At 37.8% G+C, this 5,627-nt stretch overlaps 1 non-coding gene across 1 annotated transcript; it reads left to right on the forward strand.

Moving 5' to 3' along the window:
• The first annotated feature begins 1,796 nt into the window (after positions 1-1,796).
• On the forward strand, positions 1,797-1,903 carry LOC122070744. The gene has a single exon (XR_006137952.1). It is a non-coding gene; the product is annotated as a small nucleolar RNA R71 (small nucleolar RNA).
• Positions 1,904-5,627: the final 3,724 nt, after the last annotated feature.

Consider the following 5,627-nt stretch of genomic DNA (forward strand, 5'->3'; position numbering starts at 1 on the left):
TCTCTTCTTCCATATGTGGTTGCTTGCCAATCCTAAACATGTTAAACTCAACAGTTTGGTTACCAAAAGATAATCTTAGGAAACCATTTCGGCAATTGATTAATGCATTACTGGTAGCCAAGAATGGTCTTCCTAGAATTATTGGGATCTCATCCTTGGTTGAGAAGGGCTTAGTATCTAACACAATGAAATCAACAGGGAAAATAAATTCCCCCACCTTTAGTAAGACATCCTCAACCATCCCTTTAGGAATCTTAACAGACCTATCTGCCAACTGAAGAGTAGTTCCAGTGGCTTTCAATTCTCCCAATCCTAGTTGCTTGTACACATGGTAAGGTAAAAGATTCACACTTGCGCCAAGGTCAAGTAAGGCATGCTCAATATAGGTGTTGCCTATGACACAAGATATGGTAGGGCTCCCTGGATCCTTATACTTGGCTGCTATAGGCTGAGTAATTATGGAACTAATGTTACCTGCCAAGAACGCCTTTTTGGGCACACTAGTGATACGTTTGTGAGTACACAAATCTTTCAGTACCTTTGCATAGGCGGGGATCTGGGATATGGCATCCAAAAGAGGGATGTTTACTTCTACCTTTTTGAAGACTTCTAAAATTTTGTCCATGGAAGCAGTCTTCTTTTTGTTTACCAAGCGATTAGGAAATGGGATAGGATGAACATAAGGACTGTTACGGATTTGCCCCTGTTCAGAAGAATCATTTTTGGTTTCCTCAACCAAATCATCTTTAGTTTCAGAAAAATCTTTAGGTTCATCAGACGAACCTGGAACAAGAGGCACATTTGTGTCCTCAACTGAAGAAGAGTTAACAGGAGTAATAGATGGGGAAGATTTAGGAACGCTCTGTAGGTACTCTCTACCACTCCTAAGGGCATAAACAACATTACATTGGTTAGAGGGCCCTTGTTGAGTCTGACCTTGTACTATATTCAGTGGTGCATTAGTTGGTCCTTGTGAACTAACAGGTTGATGATGCCTAGGGTTAGGCTCTGGTTGACTGGGTAAAGTTCCCTTCTCCCTCTCACGCATAATTGAGACAACTTGAATAAGTTCTCTCGTAAGATTTTGATGGCTTGTCATGAGGAGGGCCATATTTTTTTCCAAGTCACTAATTCTACTTGCCTCTCCAGTGTTAGTAAACCCAGGGGGTTGCTGATAAGATGATAGGAGAGGGGCCCTAGGAAAACTCGCCTGAGGTCCTACATTTGACCTAGGAAAAGTATTTTGGGAAAAAGATTGTTGTGTAAAGGGAGGCCTTTGGGGTCCAGGTTGACCTTGATTATAGAAATTGGAAGGTCCTGCTTGGTTGCCCTGATTCCAAGAGAAATTTGGGTGATTTCTCCATCCTGGATTGTAGGTGTTACTATATGGATTATTCTGGTATAAGGCATTAACACTATCATTAGAAGTGCCCCCAGAGGTGTTGGGGCATTCTTCTATGACATGTCCAGGGGACTGGCACCAAGCACAAATCTTAACCAAATTGACTGATGATGGCTCTCTAGGAATAACAGCCCCAATCCTCTTGATTAGGCTATCCAAATGGGCTTCCTTGGCTACTATCCCATCCACAAAATATCCTTTTCCTCCTATGCTTCTTTCACTCTCTTGGGTTGATTCCCACTCACGGGTTTTGTCAGCTAAGTCAAGTAAGAATTCCCATGCCTTTCCTTCATCTGTAAAGGATGTGAATCCCTCAGGGCACATAGATTCTATCATTTGTTTAATTGGGTAATCAATACCCTCATAAATTATTTGACATAAATGCCATAGGTCTAGGCCATGGTGAGGGCATTCTTGGAGTAGATCCTTGAATCTCTCCATAAGTTTGGAAAATGACTCACTAGGCTTTTGCCTAAACTGAAGGATATCACTTCTAAGCTTATTGGTCTTGTGAGTTGGGAAAAACTTCTTAAGGAAGACAACTGTGAACTGTTCCCATGAGGTTATGGAATTTGTGGGTAACCCATACAACCACTTCTTAGCTTGGTCTTTCAATGCAAAAGTGATAAACCTAAGCTTAACAGCATCATCAGAATGCTGTTGGATCTTAATTAGAACACATACCTCTTCAAATTCCCTTAGAAATAGGTATGCATCCTCAGAGGTCAACCCATGGAAGTGGGGCAACATAGTGATGTATTGAGATTTGAGTTCAAAATTATTGCCCTGGGCTTGTGGTAGAACTATGCAGGAAGGTTGGGCTGTTCTAGCAGGGTAGAACCTATCTTTCAGAGATTTAGGTGAAGGGTTTTGCTGTTGGTCTCCCATATTGAAGGGTTTTAAAGAGAGCAAACGTATAGGGTCACTACTTGTTGGATCTCTTCTTTCTAACCGATTCTTAGTATTACGTACCCACTTAACACTCATGCAACAGAAAACTACCCACAACTAAAGTAAGGCAAGCACAAAAGAATGGATAGCAAAATTTTTTTTTTTTTTGAAATTTTTTTTAATTTTTTTGATTTTTTTTTTGTTTTTTTGGGAGCTTACCGGCAGGGATCCGGGGTTGCTCAGGTCAATTCCTGAGGTACTGCTACAGGGCAAAACCTGTCTTTATCATACTGTGAGGTATGGCGACCTCCACTGATACAACTATTATTGCAAGTTGTTCTTCTCAGGAATTCAATAAAAAAATAAAATAAAATAAAATAAAACAAAGCACTCCGATTTACCAAAAGAAAGTGAAAAATAACATGGAACTGTCTCCCGGCAACGGCGCCAAAAACTTGTTTGAGATTTAAAATGTAACCGCAAGCGTACGGATCAGTGTAGCTACGGGTCAAACACAGGGAGAGCAGCCACTTTATTTTTTTATTTCTTTTAATAATGCGAAAGTGAACCGATTAATGGTTGTGATCTAATTCTAATTACCGTCCTAAAAATAACGTCCTAACCATTCGTCATCTAAGAATTTAAAGACGCAAGCCACGCAATTAAAATTAAATAAATAAATAACTGAAAATAAACAACCCACGCAATTAAAAAAAATAATAATAAAGGAAAAAATAAAAGCTGAAATAAAAATAAAGTAAAAGAAAGGGGATAAAGCTAGAGAGAGACTCACAAGTAGGTTTCTCTACTTAGCCCGAGGGATGCATCATAATATGAGCTTCCCTACTTGACCAGAGAGTCACTCTTACAAGGGTTTCTCTACTTGGCTTTAGGGAAAGGGAGACAATTAAAATAAAAGCAATAAATTGATGGTTCTATGGCTAGGAGGGGCAAAGCCAACACATACACTAGCCATGAACCTTGGGGGAAAGGGATAGCAATAATGTAATGACTGAAAATAAAAATCCTAAATTAAGAAAGAAATGGCAGTCAGAAGAGGGAATGAGAGGGGGGAGAGAAGACTACTGAAGGAGCCTACTTACTTGAATCAATGCTTGAACTTGAAAAAAAAATTGCTCCACGGCTCGTGATCTTGTCACCTAGATCTAAACATAAAAAGAACTGAATAAAAATAAAAGATTGTGAGATCATAAATTGCATAAATCATAAACATAAAAAGAACTGAATAAAAATAAAAGAGTACTTGTATTAATTGAAATAAAAAAAACTATTAAAAAAGTGATTAAAGCAAAAATAGAGAAGAACTAAAACTAAAGAGAGAAAGAGGAAGAGAGAGAGCAACTAAAGAAAACTAGAAGAAGAATGAATTGTGTCTCCTCCTCTTACATGAGTTGTATTTATAGGGAATGGAGAGGTAGGGTAACAATTTTCTCTCTCCTAAAAGAGAGAAACCCACAATTGATTGTGAGATCTTTTGAGTCCAAAAGTGCTAAGATGGAGGAGAGAGAAGAGAGAAATAAATTTTGAGAAATTTCCTAAAATTTTTTGCTTATTTTCTTTCCTTTTTTTTTTTCTAATTTATTTTTTTTCTTTTTTTTCTCTCTCCTAGGGACGATTTTTTTTTCTTCCTTTGTGTGATTTGGACAATCTTTGGTGATGATGTGGAGGAGACAGAAGATTTGGACAATTTTTTGTTCTCCCCTTTTTTTCTCTTTCCTTTTTTTTTTCTTCTCTTCTTGCTTCCACGATTTTGCTTTCCTTTTTTTTTTCTTTTTCTTCTCTTCTTGCTTCCACAATTTTGCTTGCTTCTAACTTGATGTGGAAATCCCCTCCATGCCCTTAGTGCTTTAAGTGAGTGAAAAGCAGGAAATCTTCAACACAATCTTCTAAAAGAAAAAACCATAAGATTCGAACTTGAGACCTCTTGGTGAGCAAGAGAATTTTGTACACCATAGCTCACCAACTAAGCTAGGTAGTTGTTGTTACCAAAAACAAATCTTTAATCACTTAAAGATGTGGTCCATCGATCCTTGTTGGCATTTGGAATATTCCTCGTACCTCTGGGACAATTGCAAACGGGCTGGTTCTGCATCTCGGTTCAGTTCTGATCCATTATTCTTTTTCTGACCCGAAAAAGAATAATCATTTGTACGGGTGACCAAACGAATGTGTACTTTTAATTGAACACGTCCATCTTGCTCAGAATTTCGTCCTCTTCGCAACCATGGAAAGAAATAGGACCTCTTTACGTGTAAAATTGAAGATATAGCTCCCGATAGTCCTTAAGGCCTTGAAAATATAAAACCTGCAAAAAGAGAGTAAAACCCAAGGTAGCTCCATTCTAAATATGTAAAATGCATGTTTTACTACCCTAGATTTCACACATAAATATGCTCATCATTGCCACTGTAGTTTTAGGATTTCCTTTCAGTTTATGCTTTCTCTTGAGATTTCATGTTCTAGACTTTAGTTGAATTTTTATTTCTGTCATTTGCTTCAGTTATTTGAGTTTCCTAGACTTAGGCTTGTTAGGATTTCCAGCTTTTAGTATTTTATTTTATTTTATTTTTTTATTTATGAAAAAGGTGTAATCTATGTTATCAAGTTCTTTATTTAATGAAACAGATTTAACACCTATGCTTGTCTCCTAGTTGTGCAATTCTATTATTGTTGTCTTTAAGATTTTTATTTAAATCCTAATTTCCCCAAGTCATGGTTTGGTTGAGATTGTGAGTTAAGGCAGAGCATCGTGCTCTGATACCAAACTATCACACCCCACTTCCAGTAGACCCAACTTACCATTAGGAATACCGGTGGTGTGAGTACCTATCTTACAAACCTACCAGGATCTCTGATCGCAGTACCTTAACATTTCACAATCTCAAATCATAAACCAACCAAAAGCAGCAGAATCAGAGTATAATAGCAGAATCATCAATAAAAAGGAAAAATATCTAATGATAATATAATATCTATAACCAAGTGATTCTATTACAATTATCCAAGACTCATAAATATAAATCCCAAAATATATAATCCACAGTCTATATCAAAAGTATTAAAATTATGATGTACAATCTCACGGTGTGGCGTAAGCACAGTGGTCGCAAGCACAGTCCTGATCGTGCTCCTCTGCTTCTGGCATCCATCAGTTGCTCACACCGTACTTTGACCCAGAAGATACTGGGTCACACGCCATCGGCACCAGATTACTTGCATCATCATCTATAAAGGGGAGTATACGTGGGGTGAGCTTTCCAACTCGCTCAGTGAGGGGTGGGGTTCATCCAAGCAAAATAATTACAGTAATAAT

The sequence above is a fragment of the Macadamia integrifolia genome, unplaced genomic scaffold (assembly GCF_013358625.1).
Source record: "Macadamia integrifolia cultivar HAES 741 unplaced genomic scaffold, SCU_Mint_v3 scaffold99, whole genome shotgun sequence".
Classification (NCBI taxonomy): Eukaryota; Viridiplantae; Streptophyta; class Magnoliopsida; order Proteales; family Proteaceae; genus Macadamia; species Macadamia integrifolia.